Genomic DNA, 19,404 nt, shown 5'->3' with positions numbered 1-19,404 from the left:
CTCCTCTCCCACCCCCAATATGATTTCCTAGAGTCAACCACTTTGAACAGTTTTCATTTCTAGTTCTTCTGGTGGCTACCTGGACATCTTTTTTTTTTTTTTAAGTTTTTAATTAATTAATTAATTATTTTGGGGGCTCTGTTGGGTCTTTGTTGCTGCTTGGGGGCTTTCTCTAGCTGTGGCAAGTGGAGACTACTCTTCGTTGCGGTGCATGGGCTTCTCGTTGCGGTGGCTTCTCTTGTTGCAGAGCACGGGCTCTAGAGCTCAGGCTTAGTAGTTGTGGCACACGGGCTTAGTTGCTCTGCGGCATATGGGATCTTCCTGGACCAGGGATTGAACCCATGTCCCTGTACTGGCAGGCAGATTCTTATCCACTGCGCCACCAGGGAAATCCCTGGACGTCTTTTAAAAATATGGTAGGTACTTCCTGACTTCTCAAAAATTGTTTATTCATTTATCCTTCTTGAACTTTGATATTATTTTATTTTTTCTAATGTCTGCATTTGCACACTCTCTGACTCATCCTGCTCCCCAAACACACAGGTTTCCTCCTGCCTGGATTTGTTGCATTTGTGGATCCCACTGCCTGGAATTCATTTCCTCCAGACATGCACATGTCCCATCTCCTCTAGTCTTTACTTAATCGTCACATCAATGAGACAGAGCTGGGGTTTAAATCCAGATAGTCTGGCTCCAAAACCCCCACTCTTAATGTACTCTACAATCTCCAGTCAAGACTGATAATATTACATTTTGTGCTGTAATTACATTGACATCTTCCATGAGTGAATGCTTAAAGTCTGAAAACCAATCATCTGTTTTTACCCTGTGTGCTAGGTTTATTGTCCCTTTTTGCAGGTCCAAAGTCATGACTCTTTTGCCAATCAGAGGAGACTGTTCCTAGCCAACTCTTTTCTTTATGCCCAATTTCCTTTATTTCCCTTTCTGATCCTGGAGTCTGGTGATGTTGTGGTCAGTCAGAGCTGGTCTTTTCTCCACCAAAGTGTCCAGTGGTTGTCCCGCTCCCATTCTCTCTGCTGTTATGGATTTATCCTTTTATTACCATTTGATTGGGATCTTAACTATAGTAGAAGGTGTGGCAGAAAGGGGCAGCGTGAATGACAGAAAGAAAATACTGGTGCTCAGTGTTCCAGCTTGACCTGGAAGCCCCAACAAAGGCATTCAAAAGGTACAGACTCCCAGTTAAAAGATAAGTAAGTGCTAGGGATGTAATGTACAACGTGATAAATATAATTAACATTGTCATATGTTATATGGAAGTTGTTAAGAGAGCAACTGCATAAAGTGCTTAATTTTTGGATCTCTAAAAGAAGCCGGAAGATAACTACTGATACACACCTGGTTCAGAGTTCATTGGATTAGACTATTGTTCAAATTTACATAAAATAAAGTAAAAAGACTTGGAAACCCAAGGCCAAAAGACTTGGAAAATAAGGCAAAGTTCTATCATTCCTAATGATATTCTGAAAGGTCGTAAGTGTAGCTTTGATGAAGTTTTGGTGCATGGGGAAATATTTTCCAAAACTGCCTGACTTTATTTTCCGTCAAGACCAGTTAGCGGGCTTCCCTGGTGGCGCAGTGGTTGAGAGTCCGCCTGCTGATGCAGGGGACACGGGTTCGTGCCCCAGTGCGGGAAGATCCCACATGCCGCGGAGCGGCTAGGCCCGTGAGCCATGGCCGCTGAGCCTGCGCGTCCGGAGCCTGTGCTCCGCAACGGGAGAGGCCACAACAGTGAGAGGCTCGCGTACCGCAAAAAAAAAAAAAAAAAAAGACCAGTTAGGATGGAAAAGATCTTACCTAAGACACAGATGGAACTGTAGGAACAAAAACCAGTGGATTAAAGAAAACCCTGCAGGCAACTGCAGAATTACATGTTGTAGCAAACACATTAAAGTAACTTCCAGTCCACATGTTTTAGCGAAAATGAATCTCCTCTGTGCCATCTTTGGAAATTCAAATTTAGTCCTTTTTCGAAGGAAAAAAAAGTTGCATAAATGCTAAGGTTGACTACTTCCTGATAAGCTCTATTCCCAAGCAGACAAGTGTACTGGAATTACTTTAGGAAGGTTGTCAGCTCTTCCTTGTTTTGGTCTAAATGAACTCCTTATATAAAAATGTTCCTGATTTAGACCTTGGCAGTTCCCAGTTTACAGGTGAATTGAGTTCCCCAAATTGGATTCTAATCCAGTTTTTAGGAAATAAGAATACATTTTTGCAGTGAAACAATGTTATAAATGATGGTTAGAGTCCCAGGTCAGCACACAAAACTCTGTTTAACTCCCAATGTTCCAAAAGGAGTATTCTAGACCACTGTTTTTCGAATTGAAAGCCAAAACTAACTAGTGGGTCATAAAAGCAATTTAGTGAGTGGTGACAGCCCTTATAAAAATAATGAAATAGAATAGAATGGATGAGAAAAGTACCAGAATGCATTGCATGAGGTAAGGGGAGGTACTATTTCATGGAATTTCTGTTTCAGATATGTGTGTCTATGTATATCCTGGGTAACAATGCAAATGTATTTCTCATTGTATGAGAAACCTGCAGTAGGCCAAGCCTGTTGCCACCAAGTAAAATGTCTTCCTGTAGGACATGTTCAGAATCACAGTTCTGGATGTCAGGATTCCATACCTGCAGAAACCTTGGGTTTCAGGTGATTCGAACCAACTCCTGTTAAGCAGGACATGGTTTATAGCAGTGTGGAAACATGTGTGCACACATGTAGGGTGTGTGTGTGTATGCGTTTGTATGTGTTTAGCTCTTGCATAAGAAGCTGTGGTGATTGGGGAAGGAGATGAAGAGTAGGAACAGTGTGTGCAGGTGGCATGGGAAGTTCTGACTGGGATTTTAGGGTGGGAACTGGGAAACTTTTTGTGTAACTTCTGAGCTAAAAGTGAGTTTTACACTTTTGAAAAATTCTTTAAAAAACAGAAGAAGAAGTGACAGAAACCATAGGTGGCATGAAAAGCCTAAAATATTAACTATCCAGCTATTTACAGAAAAAGTTTGCAGAATCCTTTTTTCTAGGGGAACAAGGAGCAAGTAATTATTAGGACTCAGTGAAAATAAGGACAACTCAAAGTGTACTCTAAGCACAAAGCCAGAAGGATGATGATAAACCCTCACCTAATGAAACTGCAAAGGATCAAGGGTAAGGGTAACTATTAAAAGCGCTCAGTGAGGAAAGACAGAGTACCCAGGAGGAAAGGACTGACAGCCGACTTCTCATCAACTACAATGGATCCCAGAAGCAAAGTGTTAGAACAAATACTTCGACCTGGAATTTTATACCAGCTAAATTATCGTCCAAGATTGAAGGTCAAAGAAAGACATTTTCTGACATTAATTCCTCAATAAAATAACTATTAAAATAAGTATTCAGCAAGAACAAAAGAGACACCCCAGGGAAAGCAGGGGATGAATGAAATAATGGGGAATCCAGAAATTGTTAAAATGTGTCTGAAAATTTAACTATTGATTAAAAACTACTTAAAACATTTTTTAAAAACAGGTAAAACTGTAAGACTAGAAAGCAATTACATGATGAAAGAGGGTGTTCAATGTTGAGGTATATTAAGGTTATTGTGGTTATTGGGAGGATGGTGGAAATTTTGAATAACTTTTGGCTATCTTAGGAAATTTTATGGTTAAATATATACATTTTCAAAAATTAAAAAGTTGGAGCATAATTTTTAACTTCCAACTTGCTGGAGATGAAGAAAAGAAAGATGCTACAAAAACTGACAATAACAGAAAAAAGGAAATCAAAATGGCTGACAAACATGAAAAGATGCTTTCCCCAATCTGCTACCAGGAAAATGAAAATGAAAGTAACATTGTGACATCATTTCACTCACATCAGAAAGGGAAAAATTTTAAAAGTCTGACAGTGCCACGTATAGTGAGAGTGTGAAGCGATAGGAAAGCTCGTGTATTACTGGTAGGAGTGTGAATTGTTACAACTACTTTGAGAGTAATTTGGGAATAACCAGTAAAGTGGAAGATGATTTCAGCTCATGATTCACTTCTAAGGAACTCTCAGATTTGGGCCCAGGGACACAAGGACTAGAATGTTCACAGTAACATCACTTGTAAAGATATGAGCCTGGAGATCCATGAATGCAGATGGGTCCCCTGCAGAGGCACAATTTTATCAATATTATGGCCAGAAAAGAGCAGCCACCCGCTGGAGAAGAGGGAGGTCCTGTCAACCCAAAATTCAAGGAAACAGTGACCCAAGATAAATACATTCAGAACCACCACAAGGTTCAAGACAGCTGTCCACCCTGGTGGTTAGAGATTTCTGTCAACTCAGCATGAAGAGATATTTTGTAATTAAATAAGAATTCATGGATGTAAAACATGTTGAAATTATAGACAATGTCTGCATATATAACATTATGTGCAAATATAGAACGTTACCTGTAATGTTCTTTTGGTCTTTTTCAGTAAATGCCTTTAATTCCGAAGCTTCAAGTTAAGAGTTAGAATCTCATTTAGGTGTGGTTACTGCGGGAACTCCTGCAATGAACTGGACCATCTGATTATGATTTTGCTGCTTTGGCTGGGTGTGCCTTACAAGCTAAACACAGTCTGGGTTAAGATGCTGGTCACAAGTGAATGTTAAAGGTGATGCATTTCTCCAGGATACAGGTCTCTATCCAGTGACTCATTCCCATCCGTTCATTCACTCACCCATTCAACCCACAGTTACCAAATATTTACAACATGATAAAGAATACAGAGAAGACTTGAACAAGGTTCCTAATTTGGGGCACTCATAGTCCTGTGAGTGGGAAAGAAAAGAACACACAAATCATTGCAGTACAAGACAATGACTGCTGGAAAAACAATGACAGCCAGGTGCTCTGGGAGCTGCTGAAGGTCCCCCAGAGTTTGGAATAACTGAATGGGTTCTTGAAGAATGAGCAAAAGGGGGTCCACATTGTTTTTTGTTGTTATTGTTGTTTTGCCATATTTGCATATGAAAAGCTATTCCCAATACTTTCACTTAGGGTTTCTCAACCGTGGCACTGTTACCATTGAGGGTCCAATACTTCTTTGTTGAGGGGGGACTGTTCCATGCATCGTACAGTGGTTAGCAGCATCCCTGGCCTCTACCCACTAGATGCCAGTAGCACCTTCCTCTTGTGTTGTAACAACCAAAAATGTCTCCAGACATTGCCAAATGTCTCTGGAGCGTGGGCACAAAATTTCCTCCCCACCCCTGTTGCAAACCACTACTTTAACTGACGTTGTTTTCTGCTATTCTTTTTCACTTGTTTTTGCCCTAGCATCTCTGTGCATTGTCCAATTAGAGAAATGATTTTTTTTAAATTCACCTCACACTGTACCTCAGTTTCCCTTTATTTCACTTTCCACTGGACTGGGCTAAACTGAGGTTCTGTTTTGTACTATTCTTAAGACTTTCCCTTTAATTCATCTCTCTGTTCTCTAAGGGTAAGTCCCTTATGGTTTCCTAAGGGGTTCGACCTTCTCCCCTTGATCACAAATTCTGAAGCTTTATCACAGTTACTCTCTGTTTTTTGTTTGTTTTGTTTTTGTTTTTTCTGCTCACCTTTAGGAACATATTTCTCAATTCTTTTCTAACTTTATTTTCTCTTGTGTCTACTCTTCCGTTTACCATAGCTGGAAGGGGCTATTTATTCTGCGTGTATTGTTTTAGAAAGCGATTGCTTGTAGCCAAAGTACTGCTATATTATTTACAATAATAGCCAAGACATGGAAACAACCTAAGTGTCTATTAATGAATGGATAAAGAAATGTGGCATATATACACACACACACACACACACACACACACACACACACACACACACACAATGGAAAATTACTCAGCCACAAAAAGGAGTGAAATCCTGCCATTTGTAACAACACAGATGAAACTTGAGGACATTATACTATGTGAAATAAGTCAGACAGAGAAAGACAAATACTGCATCTCACTTATATGTGGAATCTAAAACAAACAAACAAACTCACAGAAACAGAGTAGATTTCTGGTTGCCAGAGGTAGCAGGTGGGAGAAATGGATGAAGGTGATCAAAGGGTACAAACTTCCAGATATAAGATAAATAAGTTCTGGACATCTGATGTATGGTATGATGTCTATAGTTAACAATATTGCACTGTATACTTGAAAGTTACTGAAAGAGTGGATCTTGAAAGTCCTCAACACACACACACACACACACACACACACACACACACACACACTGGTCACTCTGCGAGTGATGAGTATATTAACTAACCTTATTGTGATAATAACTTTGTCATATATATGTGTATCAAATGATCACATTGTACACCTTACCTACACAATGTTATATGTCAAAATATCTCAGTAAAGCTGGAAAAAGTGTGTTCTCAATTTTTTTAAAGTACAAAGGAAGAAGAATGTAAAAAAACTCATAAAAATTTGAGCAGTTATTATATATGGGTAGTGAGATTATGAAAAATTATTTGCTTTGTTTTACTCTTAAGAGTCTCCTAAATTTCTCCAAAATGTTACTTATAAAAATATATTTAAGAATCAATACATTAGGGCTTCCCTGATGGCACAGTGGTTAAGGATCCGCCTGCCAATGCAGGGGACACAGGTTCGAACCCTGGTCCGGGAAGATCCCACATGCCACTAAGCAAATAAGCCTGTGTGCCACAACTACAGAGCCTGTGCTCTGAAGCCCACGAACCACAACTACTGAGTCTGTGTGCCACAACTACTGAAGCCCGCGAACCTAGAGCCAGTGCTCCACAGCAAGAGAAGCCACCACGATGAGAAGCCCGTGCACCGCAGCGAAGAGCAGCCTCCACTTGCTGCAACTAGAGAAAGCCCGGACGCAGCAATGAAGACCCAACACAGCCAAAAATAAATAAATAAATTAAAAAAAAAAAAAGTCAACGCATTAAAAGAAAAAAACACACAGTCAATAAAACCAAGTACTGCTATAAAAACTTCCCCACTAGGGACAAGCCCCTTTCCCTGGCCCAGTATATTTCCCTCTGAACTTCTCTTTTCCCACAATTGCTGGGCCAGAGAAAAAAATGGCCATATTTAATATGCAAATGCCACAGGTCCCCCCTCCAGTGGCAGCTGTCCCAGCAGAAAAGCCCTTTCTGGCCCCATTAAATTGTTTGGCTCCTTTCCTTCTCACAATGTGTAGATTACTTTTGTGTTTCCAAAAATCCTTATGAAAACACCCTCAGTCCTGGATAACAAAAAGGTCAACACAACTGGTCATTTTGGCAGATTCTATAGGCCTGCTTTTAACGTTCAAATACTCCTGACGAAAAGAGCATCCTTCAGTTGAGTAAATACACAAATTATTACTTTAAGAACCTAGGCATCACATCAAGAGCAATCTATTCATTTTTACATCAGCAGTTCTCAACTTTAGCAGACATCAACGTCACCTGGAGGCCTTGCCAAAACCCAGTCTCCACTAGGTCCCACGCACAGCGTTTCTGATTCAGTCCGTTTGGGGTGGGGGCAGGGAATTTGCATTGGTAGCAAGTTCCCAGGTGTTGCTTCTGCTGGTGTGGCTGGTATGGGGACCACACTTTGAAAATCACTGTTTCAGATTTTGCTGGCTATCAGCCACTTTGTGGTTTAGATGTCCTTTTAAAAAATGACCTCTTTTATTTCATCTCCTTGGAATTTAAATGCTGGTTTTAGGGTTAAGAACTGGTAGATCCTGCTGTTTGCAACCCACATTCTGTCCTGTGAAAAGATATAATACTGTCCATATGGAATCCATCCATCACTTGCCTCCTTCTCCCTGGACCTTGAGAGTTGAGCTCATAGGATTTTGATGTCAGGTTGTTGAGATACAGAGTTACCAACAAAAGCCTCAAAGATTGCCACTGTATCTTTTTTAGCATCAAAGATTGCCACTGTATCTTTTTAGCATCAAAGATTGCTACTGTATCTTTTGAAGCAAAGATTGCTACTGTACCTTTTTTAGTGTAGAAGATTGCTACTTTATCTGTTTTCTGATCTGCAGTAGAGAATTTGGGCTTCTCCTTTGGACATGTGCCAAAGGTAATTTTAAAATTAAATATAGAAATTATTATGCACACGCATGCATACACACACACACAAACACTGACAATGGAAAAGAAAAACACTGCTCAGGGCTGGAATAGGGGTCCAGGGCATTAAATTGTAATTAACTGATTCTCTTGTCTGGTTTTATTTCTGACTTATTTAGGACTTTGCTCCATCAAATGGATGTTCTTATTCTAAGGTTTGCCTTATTTTAAAGTCAGTTTTTTCCTTTTCCTTTTTTTAGAACGGTGAATTAGAGTCATCATGTCAGTGGCAGGAGTAGCCACTGAACAATTCCTTTAATGGGGAAACACAAAAGAAAAGAGATACCAATATTTTCTTCAATTAGTTATTATTGAAATCTTTTTCTGATGTTTAACTCTCCTTCTAAAAGACTATATTAGGATTCAAATGGAATTAACCTGATATTCTTTTATGAAAATATCTAGACTAACAATACTTAGAGAAACCTGGAAGGAAGAAAATCCTGATATCTGCCTAAAACACTGGACTTTTGGATAAGTTCTCCTGAGGGCAGCAGAAGAAAAAGCATAAGTGACCTTTCAACCAGCCTTCTAAATCTCTTTGAGGAAATTTCTGTAGAGCCCTCTGGACAAAGATGGACCACTTACCAAAACTCCCTCTTCTCAATCTGTTTCCTGTGCTTCCAGCTCCACAAAGGAGTGCCTGCTAAGTGTTCTTCTATCCATCCCTTCTATCTTTGTTCTTCTTTCCCAAACTCTTCTCCTTTCTTATTTTCTTACCCACAGCCCTCTCTTCTGTTCTTAGCCCTCCAGAAAGGCCCTGGAGATAAGCTAACAATAATGCGTGTCTTCCCAAAGGAGAGATATACAGTAAGGAAAGGAGAAAGTTTGGGTATGTGGGGAGGTGGGTGGGGAGTGGGGGATAGAACTTAAGAAGGGAAGGAGCATAATAACCCCAAAGTGGAAATAACCCAAATGTCCACCACCAGATGGATGGATAAACAAATACTGGAATACATCAACACACAGTGGACTGTTACTCAGCCATAAAAAGAATGAAGTCCTGATACATACCTCCACATGGATGAACTCAAAAACCTTTGCTAAGTGAAAGAAGCCAGACACAAAAGTCACATATTTTATTATGCCACTTACATGAAAAATCCGGAATAAATACATCCATCGAGACAGAATAAAGCTTGGTGGTTGCCAGAGACTGGAGGGAGAGGAGATAGGAGAGTGACAGTTTCCTGGGTGTGGGGATTTACTTTGAAGGGTTGGAAATGTTTTGGAACTAGATAGAGGTTATGGCTGTACAGCATTGAAAATGTTCTAAACGTCACTGTATTGTTAACTTTAAAATGGTAAATTTTGTTACATGAATTTCACCTCCATAAATTAAATTTTTTTAAAAGAGCATTATTCATCAACATTTCAAACTCTACTTCTCTTAGATTTTACATCTGCCTTCATTAGCCTTCATTAGCCTTCATTAGCCTTACATCTGCCTACATTAGCCTTCACATCTGCCTTTCTCCTTAATTGTATTCCAAAGAAAGTTCTACCTTTAATTTAGATACTAAAGCAAGGAGAGGTCCTGGATTGACCTCTAAATCTAAGTATTATGTCAATCTTCAATAAAATAGCCCTAATAACAATGGGAATAATAAAGTCACCCTGTGAGTCAGTGATAGAACTGGGAATGGATCCCAAGGAGCATTACCTTTTAGTCTCTTCTGAATTCTGTTGGTATCTCTCCATGTCCCTGAAACTCCTGACATAATTGAAGATGACTTGTCAATGATGTCATTCCCCCAACCAGAAGAGACAGCGCAAAGGAGCCTTGAACGTAGGCTACACATCGCCATGTCCTCTGGAGGCTGCTGCTTTCAGATTCAATTTTGCCCTTGGCAAAATTGTGAAGCAACATAAAGTTTGTCTGGCCTGCTCTTAACTCACGCCTTTCTATATGCTATGAGCCTCTCTGGGGCCCTCCTCTTTATCCTTTAGACATCTAGAGAGAACTTTCTACTCATTCACCCCTCCATTTCTTATTCTTCCATCTGCACCAGTATTTAGAAAAGGGGTTGACATCATTTCTTCCCTGTGAGTAAATTTTATATCTAAAGTTGCTGGAGATATCACTGGACATTTTTGCAGGGTTGCTGGTGTCCCCACGATCTTTTGTCAGTTGTTAGGTCCAACTGCATGGTGTGCTTCAGGAAGAAGAACACAGGGGTAATTCACTACTGCAGATCACTGTCAAGTGTGTTTGAAGTCTAGGTACCACAGAGGAGAAGTAGTGAAAATAGTCAGGGCAGCCTAGCAAGTAAACTGACTTTCAAAAGACTGTAGACAATTCTAAGTATGTAAAAGTGATTAGGATTCTAACTTGAGCTTTGCCCAGAGGCAAACTGCTGGGTTCCTACAGCTAAAAAAATCAAAGAGAACAGTTGACTCAGTGGTCCAGTTTGGACTAGATCCGTTTTAACTCAAAAATAGTTTACCCTCAGAGAGTTTATGAGTCATTTCTATATTCTCCTCCCCACACCACAGGGTATCCACCTGTAATAACATGAACCCACATTATCCCTGTTTATCCAGATCACAAAGATGGAGCACCAGTTGATGGGCAGCTAAACTATAATCAGAAAAATAATACATCTGTGCTTGCAAATAATTCGTTGTTAGCCCCTCACTTTGTTAGCACAACCTCTTTTTGCAGCTTCATTCATTTTTATCTAGTTTCAAGAAAGCATACCTCATTTTTTGATTGTTCGTTATCACCATGTTTCTAAGGGAGCCCCAACTTTCTAGGAACACAAGGTGCTGTTAGTGCTAGATGATCCAGTTAGTGAGTGTTGTGGACTGCTGGTCAACCAAGATGTCCGTGGGGGCTTGTCAGCTGTCGGGTATCTCTTGGGGACTTCAGCTTGCTCTGAGCACTGCCCATTGCTGTCAGGTCACAACCAGGCGCCAAAGAACTGGAAGTTTGAGCAAAACTATTTAGACCTACATGTTACTCCTAATTTTCATGAGTTTTAAATGAAGACTAATAAAATCTGCAAAAATCTTTTACAAAGTAGTGCAAAAAAAACCTTTTCAGAATCTTTATTCTTTCAACAAGACTTATAACATTCTTCTATACCTTTTCGTAACATTTTGGTTTTCTGGGCTTTCATAAAATATTTGGCATTAATTTTTTAAAATCCTCTTTGGGGGTGGGGACTACATTCCCCCCCGCCCCTGCTTATATTCAATATTTATTTTTCCATTTGGAGTTCAGTTCTTTTGGGGGAAGTTCCTTGATCTGTGTTTGGGAAAATTACTTTTGGGGCTGATGCCAAAACTCTGGGTGACTTTGAAATCCAGACAACACCAAACTAAACACAGTGATAGCCTTTCTGCTGCTGTTTGCGCAAGTGTCAGCTACATTCAGTGCCTCTGGACAGGCCCAGGGAATCTTTGGAAATTAGATTGATCCCAGTGAGTAAATTAACTCAATACTGTACAGATAAAATCAACATGCTTTTGATTATACTAGCATGGACATTTGTAAATACTCTTTAAAATTTTCAAAATAGCATGGGCTAAAGAGATGAAGTAAGTTATTATTTTAAAATCTTTTATCAGCACCATTTCAGGAGATGTTAGGGGTCACGCTGAGTGATAACAGTTTTGGATAGATAACTTCTGTAAATTTTTTTTGTTAGGCTGATTGCCTGATACAGCCAAGGGGTGCTGTGGGGATGGGGCTCAAAATGACTTACTTTGGAAAAGTTCAGCTCCTCTTCCAGTTCCTAAGATGTTATTTAGAGAACTGGTTGAGAAGATTTACCCATGACATTGGTAAATGGAAAAAAGATTGAATGGACCACCCTGTCTTCACCTGCTAAACCAGACCCTCTATTTACCTAATATTTGTCCCTACTTGCCTGCACTCTGTAATGTAGATGGTGCTGTTATTCTCCCCTAACACTCAAATCTTTAGCATAGTTAAATCCTGAGAAGGTAAAATAACTCCTGGATTCGGTGGGAGGCAATGACACAGTCAGGTTTTCAGGGCGTGTCTGTGTGTCTACAGTTTTCTCCACATTTCTGAGCTGTGGTCACCAGTGATTTTGTATTTAGTTATATGCCTGGTATATTAGTTATCTATTGCTGCATATCGAATGGTCCCCTACATTTAGCTGCTTAAAATAATAGCACACATTTATTATTTCACACAGTTTTTGTGGATTAGAAGCAGCTTAGCTGGTGGTTTTGGCTCAGGATCTCTCATGAAGTTGCAGTCAAGATATTGACCAGGGCTGCCGTTATCTGAAGGCTTGACTGAGATGGAGAATCAGAACATGGCAGAGTCAGAAAAGTTAACAATTACCTGATCCAGTTCCCTCCTTTTGTAACAAGGAGCTATTGTTCTTCACAAGACCAATCTAAGATAGTTCTTAGGCAAGTTCCCTATGTTAACCCATGACTCAAAGTGAGATCATGGGATCAAAGTAAGGGCCTTTGGAAATTTCTTTTAGTGACTTGGTTACTAAGATCCAGAAGGTCGAGAGTATAAGAGTCATCTTTACACTGCTTCCCTCCTTATTTTAGGGCTTTGCTATCTGCAGTATTACACATCCCCCTGTACACCTAGGCCCCTGTGGTTGTATGAATGAATGAACAGAATATCTGTTTTGAATAGGGAGATGGGAAAATTGCTTAGAGTCTTTGATGCCAGGAGTGCAGAGATGGTGAATGACTAGAGGGAGGTTGGGGACACTATTTCTCAGGTCAGCCCAGTGTATGTTCCTTCCTCTAATTTGGTGGGGTGTGGGTCATGTCAGGCATTGGAGGGGTAAATGGACCAAACCTCTCCTACTCAAATCCACCCTTCCTCAGGCCCTCGCTGTCAGATTTCCAAACCAGCTGTCTTCTCTCAAAAGGACCCACGGAATGCCCTGTTCCTTACTCCCATGGCTGATGCTGTGAGCATAACTTCCAGCAAGGTCAACCAAATGGAAACAGAAGTCATTGCTTTAGGCTTGAATCATTAGTGAGTGGAAAACTAAAAGATAAACAATTACATTTCTTGAGAAGATGGAGCAAGAGCAAAGAATCCAAACTAAAAGTTCCTTTGAGGCTTTCTTTTTTAGAAAGGTATTTATTTTAAAACTGCCTTTCCCCTCAGTCTCCATTCTGTAATTATACATATTAACACAGCACCAAACGCCAACATAGCTCACCTCATAGAAAAACAGCAGCTCTTCTCATCACAGTTCTAATCTACTGAATAATGAAGAACGTAGATAACTCACGTTCTAAGTTAATCCCAGAGGAGTTTAAGGCAGTGTTGTTCTAGGCAAGGAGAGATAAAATTGCTAGTATGGATGATGTATACCTGAAATTAATTAACCTGGTCTCCCCTTCAATATCTAAGCTCTACAGATATTTTCTACCATATTTTGTTGGTGTTTTCCCATCCATTTGGACATGAGCCAGAGGTAACCCCTCTCATAAAGAACATTGAAAATATGACTTGAAATAATGCAGACTTGCATCATTTATAGCTGTTTGGCAAAGTGGTTTGAAAAATGTGAGCACTTGAATATTTCAAACTGTTGGCAATAATAGGATCTTCTGTTTCCAGGAACACTGTCTGGTTTCCTATCTTGTTCTGCTTAAATTATACCAGATACTAGCAATATTTCTAAGAGTGTTTTCTAAAGTGGGGTCTGAGATGGTCATGTGTGCGTGTGAGAGAAAGAGAGAGACAGAGAGACAGCAAGAGAGACAGAGAGTGAACGTTGATTGCAGCCCCTGAGGGAACTCTTAGAGGCAATTGGCACTACTGCCAGAGCACCAAAGACTGGAGTGGCAGAATTAGGTGAGTGTTGGCTGAAAAGTCAGAAAATCTCTTAGGAACACAAAGCAGCTGTTGAACAGAGGTTAAGGAATATTGTCTAACAATAAAGGGAAGGAAACATTCTTACTAAAAACAATAGGGGTCCCAGACAATCTGCTTGGTGGTCAAGAGTTCATGCAGAAAGAAGTTGGAGAATGTCACTTCTCAGAAGACAGGCCATTGGCTCAGTGTGGAAGGTGACCCGGCAGGTGCTTCCCAAGGCTGTGGCCCTGCGCTGTGACACCCCCATCCTACACCCCCGCCCCAGCCAATTTCAGGAGAATGTCTAAGGAGTCCTTCATAGCAACGGGTGCAAACACCTTGTAGGTTTCCTCTAATCCAGCTGGACCAAAAGGAAGCCCTGAGAAACATAGATAAGCTGATTAAGTGCGGTCGCATTCCTGATAGGAATTTGCACTGAGGAATAAAAGCACAAAAGCTAAACGAAGTGAAAAGATCCAGGTGTGTGTTTCGGAACCAAGAGAGGGAGTGTATCAATGTAAGTTGTTGCTCGCCACCAACATACTAGTAAAAGATGAAGATGACAGTACTTACCTCATCCAGAAAAAGAAAAAAAAAGACTCTGTACAAGATGATATTCCCTTTTGTATTATTATGGAACTGATTTGTGAATATCATTTTTATCTTTCCATGGGGTTTTTAAGGACTTTATAAAAGTAAACATGTCACAAAAAGATGTGTTTCCAAATATTTGATTTATAAGCCATCTATTGTACCAGAGGCCCTGATCCCCGTGACTTTTCTCACCATGGACAATGAGACTTGAAGAATATGAACAGTTATCTCTGTGCCAAAGTGCCAGTTCTTCGTGGACCGAATGCATCACACAAGAGAGGATGGTGCCAAAACCAAAGGTGGACTCCAACAGGCATTGTGAGCTGCCCTGTAGCTGAGGAGCCGATTCCCGATGACAGCTAAGCAGGTTTATAGTCTGCAGACGGACCTTGAGGGGTGAGAAAGGAAGCCTCAAAGCTCCTGAGAAGCTGGAAGGCGAAGAGAAACTGCCTCCTGAGCCTCCCAGGGGAGACGTGGAATGGGGAGGGGACCTCAGAGCAGCCCTCACAGGCCTCCCGGGGCAACACGAGGCACTGGGCCAAGACTCAGGTGAGCTGTGGGTGGAGTTCACCTGCATGCCCATGTGGATATGTGCAAGCTCACCATTTACAATATGTCAACAACAGAGAGTGAATATTTCTAGGCGGTGTGAGTGAAGATACAGTCGTCTCTCCGTATCTTAGGGGTTAGGTTCCAGGACCCCGCAGGAACCAAAATCCAAGGATGATCAAGTCCCTTGTATAACATGATGTAATATGTGCATATAAACTACACACATCCTCCCGTATACTTTAAATCATCCCTAGGTTACTTATGATGCCTAATACAGTGTAAATCCATGTAAATAGTTACTGGGCGTGGAAAATTAAAATGTTTTGCTTTTTGGAATTTTCTGGAATTAAAAACAACTGCATTTCTGCTCCACAGTTGGTTTAATCTGCAGATTAGGAGCCTGTGGATACAAAGGCCAACTGTAATTACAGCCAGTCAGGCCATTCAACATGTAGGCAGGTTATTTCCACCCAATACCTCTCCCCTGGTACCAGCTGCCCCAAACTCTGACTGCTTTTCATTCCTCTAAACACTTTGAGTCTCTAAAAGCTCGAACACGTATTTATCTTTCTGTTCCATAATGGTTCTCGTGATGGTAGCAGTGGGCCAGAGCTGTCAACTTGCAAGAATAACAATTTTTTGGATCCAGGGCTGGTATCGTTTTGGAAGAGGACAGTGGGGATGCATTCTACATTTCTAACAATTGCTTTAAAATGAAGTTTTCAAAAGTGGAGAATTGTTCGTATTTAAGAGATAGCCTCGGGGCAGTAGAAGGAGCCTGGTTTTGCTGAGACTGGCAAGAAGGTGCAGCAGGGATGATTCATGGGGATGAAAATCCTGGCGACCTCCTGTGTCTGGTGAGCTCATGGTGACAAGGCTTCTAGCTCAGGAGTGGGATTTGCTTAAGCTCTTAGGAAAAGGTGAGGGAAAATCCCACGAGGCTGGGCTAGGTGGAGATGCAAATTGAGTTCTCTTACAGTGAACTGACTTAACCCCGGGTTATAAGCAGCCCACACTTTGATTTTTTTGTTTTGTTTTGTTTTGTTTTGTTTTGTTTTTTGCGGTATGTGGGCCTCTCACTGTTGCGGCCTCTCCCGTTGCGGAGCACAGGCTCCGGATGCACAGGCTCAGCGGCCATGGCTTACTGGCCCAGCCGCTCCGCGGCATGTGGGACCTTCCCGGACCGGGGCACGAACCCGTGTCCCCTGCATTGGCAGGTGGACTCTCAACCACTGCGCCATCAGGGAAGCCCCACACTTTGATTTTAATAAGCTTGAGGGTTGGTACATCTTAGTAGTGAGCAGAATTTAAAGAAAATGAAACCAACTCATAAGTTTTAGTTCATTTGTTGTATAGCAGAAAGCACCCCGATTAGTGATGGGAATAGCAGTAGGTAATGTCTTGGAACCAACTGACAAGTTAAAAAAAGGAATTGGGAATCAGACTAGTTCTCCAGCCTACATTTTAGCTGATAGCATTTTGGTCTCTCTCTTCACAGAGCAATGAGCGGGCTCTTCTCTGATCAAGAAAGAAGGTGACTGGACTTTCAAGGCAGCGCCACCCCCAAGCGGTGGAGTGCAGCCCTCCTTTATGAGATGGGCTAGCTCATCTTCAGAGCCGTTGAGGATATTATAATTAACACACCTGCAAAGACTTTCGGACCTTCACTATGAGAGAATGTCTTGGGGGAACTCGGCAGCCATTTTTTAGTAAGAATAAGTATTCATGTGTGTCCAAGAAATGCCCCCATGTCTACCATATTTAACCATACACAGCAGAAATGATAAATGTCCTGAGTCCTCACAGTTCCTTGCGTAACAGGTAAATGCGCAAAGAATTGACTTGTGGCATTGAAGGAGAACCCAAAGCACAGAACCATCGAGGGCTTTGGTGAATGCAACGTAACCAACGTCTGTGGAATGCCAGTGACAGGGCCGATCACCATAGAACTAACTATCTAGAATGGGCATTGCCGAACCATTCCAGAGTGTTTATCTTCAGGTACCTTGAGGCCCACACTGAGGAATCCTGAGCTTCTGGTAGGATCAGCGCCCCTTCAGGCATCCTTGGAGTCACAGTATGTAATATTCCTAATAGTGCTTGACAGGGTGGGTGACAGGGAAGTCATGAGTATGAAGCCACAGTACTTGGTAAAACTTAAGAAATAATAACGTGAATGGGAAATTCAAGCCCTGGAAATGCTTTCTCAGACACGAATTTACTAAATGTCCTTGGCTTTTGTTTTTTTCACCTGTGAAATGAGAATATAATTCTGCTCTGACTTTCAAAGATGCCATATGGGCTGACAAACTAATGCAAATCATGTTTGTAAATATAAAAGGTTGATATAAATAAGAAATAATATGCTTTACCCTGCATAGCCTGTGAACAAAATTAACGTGAATGCAGAAAGCTATTTTATTTAAGTGGTTAAAAATGAGTAGCATTTCTTTTATGTTTCGGTTTTAATTTAAACTTGGGGCTTTAAAAGAGCAAACCCCTGACTGAGCATAGACAAGGATGATGATTTGGAGAGAAAAATATGATTTTGAAACTCAGGCTCAGTGTCAGAAGCTTGAAGGCACACATCAGGTTTCAGAGAAGATTGTATGGTTTCCAAAGAGTGAAAATGCAGAGATTTCCTTTGTTACTGGTCCATGGTATGAGACAAAAATAAAACATAGGTGATTATTTCTCTCAGGTCTCAAAGATGTTGCAAGGGATCTTGCCAATAGAAAGACACTGATGGAAAAATTCCTCTGCTCCCATTTAAAAATGTCACCCCACTATAGTGAAAATCTATAATGGTGCTTATCCTTCAATGTAGTTTTGCTTCTAAGCTTGGCAAAGAACATCTTCAAATTTACCTCTCTTCTGTTTAAGTATCCCAATCCCAATGCCTAATGGGCTCATAGCATCCCCGCACTGTGTGTTTGCATAGACTGAACTTCAATAACTGAAAATGCAAATCAAATTGTAGAACATGAGTCAGTGCCCTGGCTGGGTGGGCTTGATGGGGAGAAGCCGTTTTCTATCAGCACACCGGGGGCCAAGCTGGGGGAGCTGAGGTCTGGTTCTGGTCATGATTTGGCTCAAGGGGTTTGCACTCCTGTTCTGCTTCAGGTCCCAACGTGCTCATTGACTCATGAACTGGGCACCAATAAGCACATGGGTATTAAGATTAACAAAAGAAATTGAATTGAATAAAACAGACAACAAAGTGGGTGGGGACGCTCCAGGGGACGCTGCAGAGTCAGAGATGTGAGTGGTCTGCAGGTCAGATTGCACCAGGCTGGTGCATTTGTTTCTAAATAAGAATGGTGAGAGGGACGGAGTTTGCGGGGAGATGCCAGACCAGGTCCATCATCTTGAGGGCAATCACACTGCAGTGTTTTGGTCACAAGGGGGAACAAATACTGTGCAGGTGGGTGAGCATACCGAGAATTGTGCACCCCGGCTGCATCCCAGCATTTCTATATAGGGGAAAATACGGGTGGTTGTTCATTAAAGAACAGCAGGACAACCACCCTACTGTGGGGGGCAACAAGAAACATTGGGTCATATTGGGCCTATTCAGTGAGAGGAGGAAAGGGGTCTGACAATTGCTCTCAGTGGTAGAAAGTGGTCTTAGCCCCAGCTTTAGAGCTCAAGTGTGTAGGTACAGGGTTTTTCCAAACTTTAAAAAAATTGAGGCATAATTTATATACAGTGTCTTAGTCCATTTGGGCTGCCACAACAAATACCACAGACTTGGTGGCTTATAAACGACAGAAATTTATGGTTTACAGTTCTGGATGCTGGGAAGTCCAAAATCAAGGTGCCATCATGGTCACGTTCTGGCGAAACCCTCTTCCTGGTTCATAGCCATCACCTTCTCCCTGTGTCCTTACGGTGTGGAAGGGGTGAGGCAACTCTGTGGGGTCTCTTTTATAAGGGCACCAATCCCATTCATGAGGGCTCCACCCTAAGGACCCAACCACCTCCCAAATGCCCCACCTCCTAATACCATCACCTTTGTGGGTTAGGATTTTAGCATAAGAATTTGAGGGGGACACATGTTCAGCCCATAGCAAACAGCAGAGTTACATGCAGTAAAATTGTTGCATTTTTGTATATGCACATCCCCCTGTAAACAAGCGCCATTTCTTTTACCCCAGGACCCCTGGCCAATAAGGCCACTGAGAGGCAGCCTCTTCCTGATTTCTATCATCATAGATTAATTTTGCCCGTTCTTGAGCTACATATAAATGGAATCTTAACAGTATAGACTCACTGTGTCTGCCTTTTTCACTCAATGTTAGTTATTTCAG

The 19,404-nt window shown here is 41.4% G+C and overlaps 1 long non-coding RNA gene across 2 annotated transcripts in view; it reads left to right on the top strand.

The window, feature by feature from the left end:
- The window catches only part of LOC141276269 (uncharacterized), a 98,073-nt gene that overhangs the window by 21,605 nt on the left and 57,064 nt on the right, over positions 1-19,404 (top strand). Inside the window, exon 2 of one of the 2 annotated variants that reach the window (XR_012325541.1) lies at positions 16,593-16,803. This is a non-coding gene — a long non-coding RNA (uncharacterized lncRNA). Of the gene's footprint in view, positions 1-16,592; positions 17,172-19,404 lie in introns of both variants that reach the window. The other variant, XR_012325540.1, reaches the window with a different exon arrangement.

Source organism: Tursiops truncatus, chromosome 13 (assembly GCF_011762595.2).
Source record: "Tursiops truncatus isolate mTurTru1 chromosome 13, mTurTru1.mat.Y, whole genome shotgun sequence".
In the NCBI taxonomy this organism is placed as follows: Eukaryota; Metazoa; Chordata; class Mammalia; order Artiodactyla; family Delphinidae; genus Tursiops; species Tursiops truncatus.
This window is presented reverse-complemented; position numbering and strand designations above follow the sequence as displayed.